The sequence below is a fragment of the Agelaius phoeniceus genome, chromosome 8 (assembly GCF_051311805.1).
Source record: "Agelaius phoeniceus isolate bAgePho1 chromosome 8, bAgePho1.hap1, whole genome shotgun sequence".
In the NCBI taxonomy this organism is placed as follows: domain Eukaryota; kingdom Metazoa; phylum Chordata; class Aves; order Passeriformes; family Icteridae; genus Agelaius; species Agelaius phoeniceus.
Window position 1 is genome coordinate 34,952,334 of NC_135272.1, and position 15,696 is coordinate 34,968,029.

Sequence of the window (15,696 nt, forward strand, 5' to 3'; positions counted from 1 at the left end):
CTTGCTTAATCATAGATGATTGTGTGTGCTGTAAACAGGAGTCATCCCCCTCTCTCAGCCAAGAACCCTTGTAATTGCTTGATGAATATGTAGCATAAAAATAAATAAATCAGAAAAGCTCTGGAGGAAGGCACTGAGCTCTCCTCCAGCAAGGATTCAGTTGCAGGTATTGCTCTTATTGTTGTTCCTGGCTCACACAGACCTTCCCCTCACTCAAAACAGATACAAGTAAGAAAATAAATGAGTTGCAGGCTGCTGAGACAGTCAGCAAGATGCTGTCAAAGGGAGTTCCCAAATGATCTGTTCTCTGCATCTCTTCTCATTTGTAACCAGAATCTACAGTAAGTCAATTTTGAGTTATTTGAGATGAATAACAACTAGACTGCTACAGTTGTTTAAACCCATTAGGGGTGGTTACATCTCATCGCATTCAGATCTCTCTCCTCCCAGATCTAAAGGGTTTGAGCAAAAAGCAAACAATCCTGTGTGTAATGTCAGGAAAACTATGGATATTAGCAAGATGTAGGTGACTCATAAAAAACACCCTTGTGTTTACATTTGAGTTCTTGATTTGTCTGAATAACACCAATAAAAAAGAGAAGCCTTCACCTTAGATTTCCAAGACCTGGTTGACACAAAGAGGAGGCGAATACTTTTTTCCTAGTAACTTTGGCAGATTCTTAAAGAGGAAGTGCCATTTTTCAGAGAAAGTTGCTTTTATTCAGCAGTAAATGTATGTTTGGTCAGAGTTTTGGCAAACAACTCCAGCTACTTTTTGTCCTATGTAAGCCTTTTATGTCACGCCCTAGAAGAAACAACAGCTGTTAATTATTTATCAGCTGATGAGCACTGGTCTGTTAATTGCAAAACATTATAAACTAGATTAGTCAGAAAAGCTCGATATGTATGCAAGCAGGGGATTTTGTTCTGCTTTGTATGTGACTTGATTAAATAAGCAATTTTATGACTCTGCTTAGTTTACAAGAAACACCTTCACCAGTGACTTGATCTCAGAACATCTAACCAGCCCACAATCTTCAGGTAAGTTTACTAAAAATTGGAAGGTTTTTCAGACATCTAGCTCTTTGTGCCCCTATCACAACTCTAATCCATATGGAAGAAGAGATCTCTCCAATCTCCAGCATATGCTGCTTTGACCCAGAATGATTAGAGTTCCTTCAGAAGGGGAAGTGCTAATGAGCACGGAGAAGACCACAGGATCCTATCTGCCTGCTAAGTCTTAGTCTCAATAACATATTCTTGTCATTCAATACTATTTAGTGTTACGTGAGAAGACCACTGTACACAGGTCCCACTGCATTACAGGTCCTACTGGCTTCTTTTTTGGTCTGCTGAAAAGAAAACCGCAATTAACTTTGTACCAATGGAATAAAAGTTTCCAATTTTCCTACCGCATCCCTTGTGCCAATGGAGTGTTTCATCCTATTAAATTGGCCCCAGTATACAACAGTGTCTTTCATATACAAATGGCTACACCAGGGCAAGGAGAAAATATAAACAAAAGGGTTTTTGAGAGGCTGTGCCAGGTGAAGGACCTCTGGGCAGAATTCCCATGCCATTGTTCAGTGCAGGCACTTGGATATGTGTGAGCATGAGTGGTCTGATATTAGCTTTGAAACAATCTGTTCCAGTTGCCATCACTGCTTCATACCCATCACTTGGCCCCATCCTCTTGGTGGCCTTCAAACATCACAGATTTGGGGGATGACAAGGAGAATATTGTTTTTTCACTTTAATCTCTGATGCATTGTCTCCTTCCCTTTTTAAGAAGGAAGGCAATTTTCTGTGACAAACTCAAACATCCCAAGAGGCCAGTGCTCATCGACTGACACATGAGGTGGATCTTAAACCAGGGTACATTTGAGTAGGTTAATTGGATTAAACAGAGCCTCACCGATTCACACCAGATGAGAAGAAGACTAGAGGAAGGGATTTGAGAGGATTTAGGAGCTGTCCCAACTGTGAAATACTTCAAAGTTTGGTTCATAGACCAGCAAAGCAGAGAACAGACTGGCACTATGCATCAAGACTAAAAACAGCCCCAAAGGTGGTAAGACACTTCCACCAGAATTTTGTCATATTTGCTGGACTTCTTGTGCCACTTACAAACTACTCCATATTCCAGCATCCAAACTGCTGGAACGAGCAAGAAATCTCATGCTCTGACCAGCTTCTTGCAGTGCTCACTAGAGAAACTTCTCTCACTTCCATTGCATTTTAGTACTTCAACACTATGGGTCAGCAACATCCAAAAAAAACCCTTTTAAGCTGTTCTGAAAGTCATACCAAGCCATACGCAACTCCAAAGAAAACAAGAAAAACCCAAACCAGATGCATACAAGCTTGGTCTTAAGAAACAGGGAAGGGTGGGGACAGTGTGCTTGTTGCTTTTTACTCTAAATAGCAACAGGAAGCCCTACAAAACCCTGAATTAAAACGAAATACACTTTCAGTGCAGGCTGTGGGACCAACAGTTTACACAGGAAGGCAATATTCATGTTTAACAGTCTGAAAATTAGACAGGTTTACACCACACAGAAAATAAACTAAATCCTTGGAACAACCATCCTGGAAGGTTTCAGCTCCAAGTCAGACCAACATTTCAGCGTACAATGAAGGTGTGACTGCAGGGAGGCCAAAGATCCTCCAGCTGGGACCCAAGGGCTGGGAAACAGGGGCCAAGTCCATCCCTCTCACCACGAAGCCAAGGTCAGCTTTGACTGAACAAAGGATGCTGGAAGGAGGCCATAATTCACAAAATCATTTAAATGGTTAAATGGGCTACACATGTGGTAGAGTGCTCCTAGAGTGACAAATTTAGAGTGCTGTATGCTGTTTAAATAATAAATGATGTATTTTTTCTTTTTTCTTTTTTTTTTTTTTTACAGGACTTGTACAGACTCTAAAGTGTCTTCAAGTATAGAAAATTCCCAATTGCTCTAACTCTCAAATCACCCTGACCCCTGGGCTTTGGCCAGCTAAACCAGGGCAGAACTGGGACAAAAATGAAAGTCCATTTATGAAAATATCAACCACCTTCACCAATATCCACCATTTAGACACCCCTAAACTCTTTTCTAACAGCATCTGATCTAAGAGGGGCTTGAACTCTGGTTTCATAGGTACTGCTTGGATCTCTGAATGCTCCTCATGTTCTTAATCACGTCTGCTCCAGAGATGAGGCTATGAATAATTAACTATGCCTCCAACATTACAGTCATAGATTATGGTGGTGGTGACTTGTGGACTGCCATGCGCAGCATAAACCATTTAGGAAACTCTGTTATCCACTTTCCCTTTATATTTGTCTTGCAATCACTTACCGCTTAAAAGGGTAAATCTTTCATAGCTTTAATTAAAGCATTTAAAATAATTTACACTGAAATTGTATGTGCTTGGGTCTGTCAAAATTGATGCTTTAATAACATGTCATCCCTTTTTTCGATTGCCCTGAAATCTGTTAAAATTACCACTAATCTAATTGGGAACAAAGTTGTCAAATGCATGCAGCTCTGACAGTTTGTCTTTCTGCAAACTGCCGACAGATTGCAAGTTACGCATGTGTTGAGCAGATGGGTAAGTTAAAAGGAACACAAAAAAAAGCAATTTATTAAATCACCTGGAACCAGCAGCTCCATTCCAAAAATAGTGAGAATGAAATATAGCAAGAGCTAGGAGAGTTGGCACTGGAATATGCCAGAAGGTACCAGTTACAAAACAAGATAAACATTTTGAGAAGCCTCAGCTGTGTTGCAGAATAATGAGGCGTTATTTAACCCGATATAGATTACCAGCAGAAATTAATTTAGGGTGCAGGGTTTTGTGAGAGTGTGTGAGTGTGTGAGTGTGTGAGTGTGTGTGAGTGTGGGGTTTTTTTTAAAGGATTTTTTTTTAATCCCTGTGTTTTAACTCCTTCATGTCTGAAAGACAAGTCCCCCATCTCTTTTCCTGAATCCCAGTACTCCTGCAGAGCTGTTGGACCCACTGTACACTCCTGTGGTGTAGACAGCCAGTGGGTGCCCTCTCCTTTGGCTTCATCTTACATCCTCCTTTTCACAGGCATCTCCCTCATATCTGAGAGAGGCCAAGGTTGCATGATCCTTGGACACAACTTGGCCACTGACACCCTTGGGCTATTCAATCCTCTACCTGCCCATAAATTCATTTTTTGGAAGGAATTGTGAAGAGGAGAGAGGCAGAGATGGCACCCAGCAGGGACAACTGGCCCATCCACTCAAGTTCTACTCTTCAGAATCCATTCCTTGGTCCTGCTGCTGCTCCTCTCCTCTCTGCCCATTCCCCATGCCCCCAGCTCTCTGCCCCCCTGCCCCAGCAGCAGGAAATGGAGACACACTCCATGGTCATCACATGGGTCCAGCCCTCCCCACACATGTCCTCCTGCCCTGGGGACACTTACCGGGCTGTGTTTATAGAGAAAAAACAGACTTCATTCTTGGTTGCTCTGTAAGCACTACTCTGTTCAGCAGCATTTATTATTAAAGAACAAGACCAAGATTAAACCCAGTGCAGAAGCACTGGATAAGCACGATGCACCCACTGAGACCAGCACGGAGGACACTGGGATGAAGATGCTTTTGTGCTTCCCCTGGTTCAGTGCCAGCTCAGAGGGAGGGATGAGGGCACAAGGCTTCCCCGGTTCACGGTGATTTTTGGTGGAAGCCCTGTAATTTGGGATGTTGTAAACAGGGAGAGAATGCTGTGCCTTGGGGCCCTGTGCTCCCATGCACAGCTTTGCCAAAAGACCCAAACCAAATCCTGTCCACAGCAGCCAGGTGGGCAAAAGAGAGAGAGGACAAACAAGTTCTGAGACACAACATCAGCTTGAATCAATGGAATATTTCCCAGTGTCACCAAAAAAAAAAAAAAAAAAAAAAGGAGATAAGCTCCCATGACCACAAAGCACATTAGGAAAGAGACTCTCTCAGCAACTTTATGAAGTAACTTTATAAGCCAGAGTTTAAATGGCTACAGCATCATTTCAGCAAATGGAGATATCCTGATTTAAACCAGCTGAAAAACCAGCCCATAACAGAAGGCAATAGGTACCCCTTCCCAGTGAGCAGGGAGCTGGGGCCATTTCATAATGTGTTCAGGGAGGAGAGAAGATCATAAAAAGAATTGCAAACGGGAGGTTACAAGCAGAATTGCTTCTCCTTTCCTCTTTTATTTTTTCCTTTTAACTAAGGAATAAGCATTTTGACCCCTTCTTTCCCATAGAAAACTCAAGGAGGAAAGTTCTACCCAATTTCTACAGTTTAAAGATGTCCTAACATATTGGTGGGAAGATGGATGAGCCACTCTTCTGCAAAAGTGATGGTATTCCTTGTATAAAATTAAAATTTTCAAGTCTCAATGAACAAGAAAGATGGAAATCTAGCCCTAGGTAACATTACTGCACTCAACATGACACCAGGCAAAGTATGATCCTTAATGCAAGATTAAAAGGATGTGACATAAACCAGCTAAGAAGCACGATGGGCCTGGTGCTGGAATGGTCTCCCAGTAGTTTAAATTGTCACTAACTCCATGAAGACAAATGAAAAAAAAATAAAATATCAAAGAGGAGTGAAAATATTTGAGATATTTCAAGCAAGGCAGGGTCAGCCCCTGCATTCCTGAGCTCCCGCACAGAGCAGGGATGGAGGCAGAAGGTGCTATTAAACAACACTTCTGCCTAAACATCCAAAAACCAGAGCTTTTCTGATCCCTGCTTGGCTGCCTCCCCACAGCTGGTCTGTGGCAACCATCACAGGGAAACCACATCTCTGCCTTGTCCCAGGGCCCTTCTCTGGAGCTCCTTCCCTCTCCTGTGCCCCCCTCCTTGTGCAGTGTGTGGGGGCCACAGATGTTGGCCCTCACTTTCCTTTTTCCTTTCACTGCAATTTAAATGGACATTTTTTTCCCCCTCTCATATCCAAGTGGGTCATCATTTAGAGTCTGTGATTTATTTAATGGTGGTTTTAACCCCACTTAGAAATAGGCTGCTTTCATGATTTATTGATTCCTTCTTCCCCTTGTTAATTTGACTCATTTCTTAGGAAATTATTCATAGTTAATCATGGTAAGAATAAAATTAGTTATAGTGCCCACTTTGCTGCAAAGGGAGCGTAAATAACTTTTAAAGCAAATCGGAAAGAAAAACATGTTAAAGAAAAAAAAGAAGAAGAAAAAAGAAGCCAGAAGAATATAAAAAAATGATGATCATCCAAAGGGGGCAGTAAATTAAACCTCTCCACTGTTACTGGTTGGAGGAAGGCACAAATTTACATTCCACAGGAGCACGGCTTTTACAGCAGGCTCTCCTCAATTGAATTTGCCATGTCTTCTGGGAAACACACCATTTGGAAGATAAAATCTCCCACCACTCCACCACCACTGCCACCATTCAGAAGATTAAAAAACCCCGCCAACTCTGTTGTGTGCCTTTTGTGCCCACTAGAGGAATGTAAAACCATTATATTTAAGTATCATAATGGCCAACATATGCTTTTTCTTAGAAATGACACCACCATCTGGATTAAGTTCTCCTGATCATTTCAGACAATGTTACGATTATTATTTTTTTTTCCCCTTCAGGAGAATGAACTGCCCAGAAAGCAACAACAGTCGCAGATTGGGAATTCTTGCTTTTCCTTTTCCACCGCTGGCATCTTTGAGAAACGTGGTAAATTCTTTATATGTACTTAAATCGTTTGATTTCACTTGCTAATTGGTATGAAAGCCTACCTGGTTACACCCCATTCCTAAGCCTGTGAGACTCCTATTGCCTTTGGCCATACAACTTCACCATTACAGTTAATAAAGTATGTAATTGCTGTAATGATAAAATTACATCGTGTTACTGTTTGCGGCAGCCTCTTCCCCACAACCACATCAGTCATTAAATATTGCACCAACTGGTACGGGGAGAAGGAGAGGCAGACTTAACCCTTCCCTGGATGAGGGATTTCAGCACACTGGTGTGCAAAGGGGAGGTGTTCTCACCTGAGTGCCTCCTTACCGGCCCCATGGCTATTGTCGTGGACGTCGGAGACCTTCTGGGCCACCACATCCAACTGGCTGTAACTGGAAATGGGCACGCCGGGATAATTGATGTGCTCAATCTGACCATGCACAGGTGGCAGGGAGACGGCATACAGCAGCTTCTCGGGTTTGCTAGTGCCATCTGTTGCCACAGGAACATCTGTCGTCAAGGTCACCCTGTCACCCTCTGTTAAAGTTACAGGTTTGGCGAGTAGAACAATGTCACCTAAAAAACTGAAACCAGTAAAAGGGGAAACCAACATGAGAGAAATTGAAAAGGGGAATATTCCTTTTTACATCCCAGACCAGGAGAGAATAGCGTAAAAGTGAGCCCTTCTGTTCAGGGCAAGGAGAAGAACATTTTGATAAATAGGCTGGGAAAATATTTTTGCTTTAGGTTTTAGAGGCAGACAGGACATTTAAAACAGAAAAAGCTCCAGAGCCATCTCATTTGTTTTCAAATATGCCCCACAGAGAGTCTCACTTAAAGGCTGATGCTAAATGGAATCACAAGATTTTAATCTAACCTCAGCCTGGGTGAGTTTATAGAGGAGCCCATGTTTTTATCTGGCTGTGTGATTTGTCCAAAATGTCGAAGCCAGCTTTGATTTTCTGTTTGGGCAGAGAGAATGACCCAGTTGTTTAGAAAGAACAATTATGTTAATAGATCCAAACGAGCCAATGGACAGGGCGCGTTAATGAACTAAGCGTTAAGCACAAACGCTGTGTTTTAAGCCGATAGTGGTGCTGTAACCTCAGCAACAGAGGTTTGGCTCCATCAGATTTATTTATGAGGAGCTCCACTGCATCGGCCAAGGGCCAGGGCAATTCTCACTTGTACAAAGGAGTAGCCCCAGAAAATTGAGGTTGCTGGAAAGATGAGCTGGTCTTCTCAGAGGAGGAGTAGCAATGATTTACCTCATCATATCCACTTCATCCTTTTCTATCATAGCCTTGTTTTTAAAAACATATCTAAATCAGCGTGGCAGCACAGGGGTTGATCTGCCAAAGGCAGAAGCAAAGACAAGTTTTTATCAGAGGATATTCTCTTGCTTTTGCAAGAGAATAACGTCAATCAGTTTCCATTGCTGTCAGTCAACCTGCTGATGACAATATACAATAGTGGCATTTCTAGCCTGGGCTCCAAGGGAGCTTTTTTTCTGTTTCTTGTCTATTATGTTGCCAACTGAGTTTTAAAAACAACAGGTTCCTTATTAAGTGGAGAAGGCTGCCAGCAACATTTGAGTATAGTGGTTGTCAGGGCTTGGGGGGATTTAAAATTTTATTTCCACAACAAAATGTGCATCAATTTCCATGCTTTTGGCCCCATTTGATGGCTCATCTTTGCTATTAACTCCACTTCTCCCATGCAGCTAGCAGGGCAAATGAAAAGAGTGGCTGAGACTTGACACATTCAAGAAGTGACTGTTATCTGAGGAAATTAGTCTAAGACATCTGAGTCATTCAAAATATAAATACAATTAGCTAGATTACCTTCATATAACAAAAATTGTAATTCTGTTTGAGAAAAAGCAAAAAAAAGGAAAAAAAAAACAACCCCTTTGCCAGCACAAGCAACATTATCATAACTTACCAGTCTTGGAGCATTTAGACATATTTGTGCTGTGTTGGAGAAGAAATTGGGTGTTTTTAACTTTTTGGTTGCACCTTTGAACTACCCTAAATTTGTATGAAGTCTCACTGAATGGGGACTCCTTTTCAGACTGTTTCCAAAAGTAATCTGAGATCAAGGAGTGCAGAGAGAGGATCTGAGAAAGGAAAGGACAGGACAACACTGTAGGAAGCAGCCAGAAATGCAGGACATTGACTTGCTGTACAATCTGCTCAAGGGTTACAGAAATCCACAGTCAAGCCCAGGCTGATTAAGTAGATGCAGTACTCATGCTGACTCATTTTCTTTACAAGAAATCCAAACAAATAAGATTAAATAAAGAGGCAAGAGTGAAAAAGGCAAGTGCAGGTGATTCAAATTATCTTTGCCTATGTGGAAAAAAGGGCCAGGTTTCCTATAGCAGATTGAAAGTCTTTTTGCCTCAAGCCCCATAATATAGAAAAGACCCTCCTGATCAGTCCTTTGACCAGCCAGTTATACACTCCCTTTGCTTAACATTGTGGGAAGAATCAGACTCCTTATGTCTCTAATTATGAGCCTAAGGATGAAGCCTTCAAGCCCTTTCTTAAGGCACAGTGATCCAAGTACAGTTTGGTTACCATGAAGTTGATATTATTTAAAATAATCACAGAGTCCTAGAATGCTTTGGGTTGGAAGGGGCTTTAAAGACCACCTTGTTCCAACCTCCTGCCATGGACTTGGACACTTTTCACCATCCCAGGTTGTTCCAAGCCCTGTCCAACCTGGCCTTGGACACTTCCAAGGATGGGTCATCCACAGCTTCTCTGAGCAACCCGAGCCAGGGCCTCATCACTCTCACAGGGAAGAATTTCTTCCTAATATCTAACCCTGCTCTCTGTCAGTGTGAATCCATTCCCCCTTTAGCTGTCACTCCATGCCTTTGTCAAAATTCCCTCTCCAGCTCTCCTCTAGCCCATTCAGGTACTGGAAGACTGCTATAAATAACAAAAAAGTTTCCAAGTTTATATCAATAATTCAAAGAATAAATAAATGCTCATCTTCTGAGGAGCCTGATTTTCTTCTTTCTTTTTTTTTTCAGCCCAATACACATCATGGTCAGGTCAAACCCCTCTAAGCCTATGTGACGCATGACAAGAAGACATGTACATCTGAAGTTGTTCATCTAGCAGCAACATTTGGCCTTAATATGTTCATTTTTTTATAGACTCTAGAAAAAAAAGCCAAGAAGCACTTTCAGATATAAAGGAAAAAAAACAGACTTCAACTGCTAGGAAGGATGAAACCCCATGACCTCAGCAGCTCGAGCGGTCAGCAGCATCCCCCGCACGCTCCTCGGGGCCACGCCAGCTCCCTGCCTTGCAAGGCTGGTGAAGCCACTTGGATTTTTTTTTTATTCACTTGCTTAAATGTCGTAGGCTTGAAAGTTTGACTTGAAATATAACATTAGTGGGTTTGTGGTAAAAGCAGCAGAGAGGATAGGATGACAGGCGGGGCAGAGGGGACTGATTGAAAGCAGGTGTGGAGGAGGAAGATGGGAGGAGGAGAAAGAGGAAAACATGACTGAGTAAGTAAATTCAATGTTATACATATTGAAAAAGAGCACCCATATATAGAGCACCCACCTGTGCTCACTTCTTTTGAACATTGTTTTTTTAACATAAAACAAGAGACAGGCTTTAAAACTGAGCGACCAAAACAAGGCACAGCGTGGCACGCGCTGCTCCCACAGAGGTGGCCGTGGCAGGAGTGCAGGGCAGGTGTTCTCCACGGTGTTTAACTCCCCACTGGAATGTTCTGGTATCTTATGGGAAGAAGAGCCCCTATAGACATGAAGGTGGGCTTTGTTTCTGGCTCCAGGGGGCATCTTGTATTTATGTCTGTAGACACACATGCAGAGAGAATAAAATATAGTGGAGATCAATCACAGAATCATAGAATATTCTGAGCTGGAAGGGACTCACCAGGATCATCATCATCCAACTCCTGGCCTCGCACAGGACAGCCCTAAGATCACACCATGTGCCTGAGAGCATTGTCTAAATATTTCTTGAGCTCTGGCAAACTTGATGCAGTGACCACTGTCCTGGGGAATCTGTCCCAGTCCTAACCAGCCTCTGAGTGAAAAACATTTTCTAAATATCCAGCCTAAATCTCCCCTAACCCAGCTTCATGCCCTCAGGTCCTGTCACTGGGTACCAGAGAGAACAGATCAGTGCCTGCCCCTGTGCTTCCCCTCATGAGGAAGTTGAGGGCAGATCTAAGGTCTCCCCTCTATATCTCACCTGGTTTGGCCTCTTAAGTACCCTCATCTCATTAATTTTATCACTACACACAGTACAGCTTTCTTCTCTTAACTAAACACATCCTCAAGAAAAAAAAAAAAAAAAAAAAAAAAAAAGAAATCCCCCTTGTAAGGGGAAGGGGGAAATTCCCAGGAAGGAAAATTAAAAATTATGGGATATTATTGACCATATGAAGCTTTAGGGAGGCTGGTGAACCTCTTCCTCTCTCCACACATGCACTCACCATCCCAATTCCATACAGTTTTACCTATTCTTTTACTGCATTTATACTTGATTATACATATTATTGTCTCATTAACTGCAAACCTTTCCAGAGCACTGAAAATGAGAGAGCATTAAAATACACTGAAAAGTCCTGCAGCTCAATTAACACACACCAGGGGGTTCAAGGGGAGGGGAAGGGGGGGTGGGGGTCAGCTCCAATTATAAAAGGCAAACTTATCTTTTTCTTTTTTTTTCTTTTTTTTTTTTTTTTGGTAATATCAGCTAATTAGACTTTGACAACCAATTAGCAGATTTTTAGCTTTGCTGAGAATCAAGTTAGCACCGAGAAACGAGAAGGCAAGTAAACCAAACATGCAAAATGCTCCTCTTGTACCACAAACAGGCTGTCCTAAAGAAAAAAAATATGCCCAGGGCCAGATTCTGCTCCTGGATTTATAGCCCTTTCAGCTGGCTGTCACACCAGTTACTCGCAGGTGTAAATTGAGTGTAGGACTTGGCCTGCAAACTTAAGCTCACCATAACTCATGCAAGCCCACAGCAGAGAAGCGCTCTCCAGCCTCCTTGCAAGGTTACATTTTAACTTTTAATAACCTTTTTTTTTCCTATTTTTTTTTCCCTATGAAGCATGAAGTACCCAGATGATTATTTAGGATTAATGGATTATCAAAAGTGCCAGTTGGCACACTCCTGCTAAAGAGAAAAAAAAAAGGGGGGGGGGGGAGAGAAGTGTAACAAATGCAGCTGTTTACTAATAAATAAAGCCTCAGCTGTAACAGAAATAAATTAGATGCATTTAATTGGTCGACTGCAAACCTCCTCTCTTTATTACAATGCTGCTTCTTGTTATTTTATGATGTCAGGGTAGATGGCAGACTGACAGAGTGTTTATGAATCACAGTTTGCAGATGGCACTCCTGGTTTTTCGGCAGTTATGAGCACAAGTAGCATGAGGACTCAATAGAGGGTTTTTGCCAGGGAGGACCCCCTGAGAATTAGCCGCCTTCATTTCTCTGGTGCCAATCTCCCCCTGACAGGAGCACTATTTCACAAAACCTACATTCAATAAATTATACTCGCCTGGCAAGAACTTGGAAATATTTAACACTCAGAGGATACCAGCATCTCAATTTAATTTCTATTCATTTCCAGAGGACGCCAAGCACTACTTGGAACAGCCCTGGTTTGTGTGCATGTGCATGTGTTTCCCCCTCCCCAGCTAAAAAGAAAATATAAAATATAATGGTCTCTGCAGCCAGGAATATCTCACCCTGCCTTCAAAATGACTTTGAGTCTCCTGAGGACAGTTTACGGTCCCGTGCCCTGGTCCTCCCAAGTTGCCCTGCCTAATGACAGCTTTGTAATCCAGTTGGGAAATAATCTCACATGGCTGCACTCGGAGCTCATGAGCTGTAAAACTTCTGGATTGAACTCCTTCACCTGGTCACTTCAGTGAGCTACAAGCAAATGCAATGAGGGATGTGGTCATAATTGTCAACAGATTTGTAAATTTGTGTCATTAGTTATGCGCATAATGGATTTTATTCTAATGAGCTTGTTCATAAGAATGCCAGGAGGACTTGGCCCCTTTGGAGGAAATAAACTACAAACTTTGCCTATGCATTTTAAAACACATCAGTGCCACATAAAGGGGAAAAAGAAATGTTTCCTCTCCTTTGAGTGCACTGCAGTTTTCACTTAGTTGAACCTGATGCAATAAGCTATGGCTCCTTTTACTGCTGTAAACTCATTTCCTACCTTTCCTGGGATTTCTCAGGGATACATAGAGTTTTTCAGATGGGAACATGTTTTTTCTATTCATTGAATAAAACTGGAAACTATCGCGACTCTTTGGGCTCAAGATACCAGCGTGGAAATACAAAAGGCAGCCCTTGTCCATACTCTCAAAAATGAAATTTATTCCAGGGCACAACATTGTCAAAGCTGCCACAGCCTGAAAACCACAGCACTTCTCCCTCCAAACCCAGCTAGAAATGCTGTGGTGCTCAGGGAGTCAGTCAACAGCACCTGATACACATGGAAGAACAGTAAAACTAAGTATTATTTAATCAGGGGTTTATTATATCTATTACTATTAAATGTATTCTTATTAAATCTAGTTATAGCATAAGCCTTGTTCTCCAGAGACAAAGAATGAGGCTTCTAGGCTTGCTTTTTGGGGAAATCTGCTCCTGCTTTTCTTTGAAACAACCTGGATATTTTTATTGAATGCATGAGCTGAGCGAAGAAGCAGACAAGCCCATGGAAACCTACTGGCACCTTTGCCAAAATGATGTTCTCCGCGTGCCCAGCGGAGCCCTCTTCCCCTGCTCTCCCTCCTCTCTCTCTCTGATCCTGCTTTTCAGCCAACCACACATAAAAATCTCCGGCATGTGCCAAGTACTACAGATGGGTCCATTGTAGCACACCCTAATGTTCATAGCTGACACCCAGGTGTTACAGTTTGTACTTGCTTGCTAGCCAGACGGTGGCTGTGTGCCAAGGGGAAGGCACAAAGCACTTGGATTCCGTGCTGAAAAGCTATATAAGAGAGACTTTAAGAGACAGAAGAGCAGGTAAGAGGCTAAGCAAAAGCAAGAGGAGACCCATCCACCAGCAAACACCTCCCTCTGCCATGCATCCAGCCTCCCGTCCCATCCCCATAAAGCTCTGATTTATTATTGGATTCTATCCAAGCATCCCTGTTCCCCTGACCTTATCCACTGTCACACCAGTTCATTTCAAACCCACTGCTGATCTGCAAGTTATTGCAGGTCTGGCTAACAATGAAGTGACTTATTTAAAAGACATGGGCAGAGGGAGAATGGGCTGTCCATTTCTGATGTGCTCATCCCACCTGTGTTATGAACACTGCCTGCACAGAATCTAAATGTGTAAGGAGCAGAGCTCCTGAAATCACACCAACTCTGTCTGCATGTATTTGAGTGGCCTGGAGAGTATTTATGAGCCCTTCCTGTTTAATAGCAGTAGCTGGAAAGGGTTAACACCAGTATCCTATTTTCTCTTCCATTTTCCCCTCCCAGGAGCCTACTCCCCTTCCAGCCTAATTTCCTTCAGTTTAATTAATTTTCAGTAATCACAAGTCTAGACACCACAAGCAGCAGCTTCACACCCCAGGTGACACGGTAACGCTCACAGCGGATGGGCAAAGGGACGCGATGTGGTTTCATGCACCAGCCCCCCGCACGGAGCCAGAGATGCCCACGTCTCAGCTAAGCCCTTTTTGCAGAACAAACAATTTTTTGGAGAACAAATGCTTTCAAGGATTCAGGTGCAGGGAGCTTTTCGACCATCTGGCTGGCGGGGGCTCCCCAGCTGTCTGCAGCGGGTGCGTTCGGAGCAGCACGTACGAGCAGGGTCCAACTCTTCGGAGACGTGCCAAACCTGCGACACATGTGGAGAGCAACTGTGCAGCGCTGGCTCACTCCAGAAAGCCTTGGATCAGTGGTGTGTGGGCTATAAAGCCATGCACCATGCATATGCTGTGGCCCAGGCAGGGTTTCTGGAGGGCTGGCAGCGCTTGCTGACACAATCAGAGGTGCTGGGCTGACACGCACCTGCTATGTGACCCCATACCTTTCTACTCAGGGTAAATCCAGAGGTTCTCATTTCTTGGATAAAATTTCAGAAAGGAAAAAGAGAAAAGGGCAAGAGCAGCTCTGATGGCCCTGAGGAGGTCACCCTTTATTGACCATTTGTATTTCCTACCCATGGCAAAGCAAGAAAAATTACAAGGTGTCAGGAAGGCAAGTTAGGCAATAGTAGCAATATCTTGGAAATACACAGAGATGGATCACTTGAGACACACACAGGAAGAGCAGGACAGAAGAACAGGGGCGTGGTGTCAGTAGAGCATGGAGGAGCAGAAGTGAACAAGACATTGCCTCGTGCATAAAACACTGCACCTTTTTCAACCCAGAACTATTCAACAAAAGATTGGATGTGGTAGTTAGTGCCGTGGTCTAGTTGGCAAGGTGGTGATAAATCAGGGTTTTGGACTCAATGATCTCAGAGGTCCTTTTCCAACCTAAAAAATTTTGTGATCTGTAAATCCCCAGGCTGAAGCACCTCCTAGAGTTGCCACCATGTATTGGTTTTCCATGCATTAATATGGATTATTTTGCATCCTGACACTAGCAGTGACTGATTGCAGTAACTTGCACTATTACCCGCTCATGAGCACTCATGAGCTCCAGAAAACACTTGGTGGTGTTTGAGGGACTTACACATATTGGAAAGTAATCCCACAGCATATGAGAATTTGGGATCCAAAGAGAGAGCTAACACCCACCAGCCCTAGTAGCTGCTGCTTACACAGAGGCTCCGGACCAATTTTTAGCCCTATAAAAAGCACACATTTTAAAACACACAAAATTGGACCAACTGATAGCCAGCCAACTTTTGGTATAATCTCTCTTTCAATCTAACGCCAGTAAAGGAAGAAAAAGAATACTAATGAAGACGCTTGAC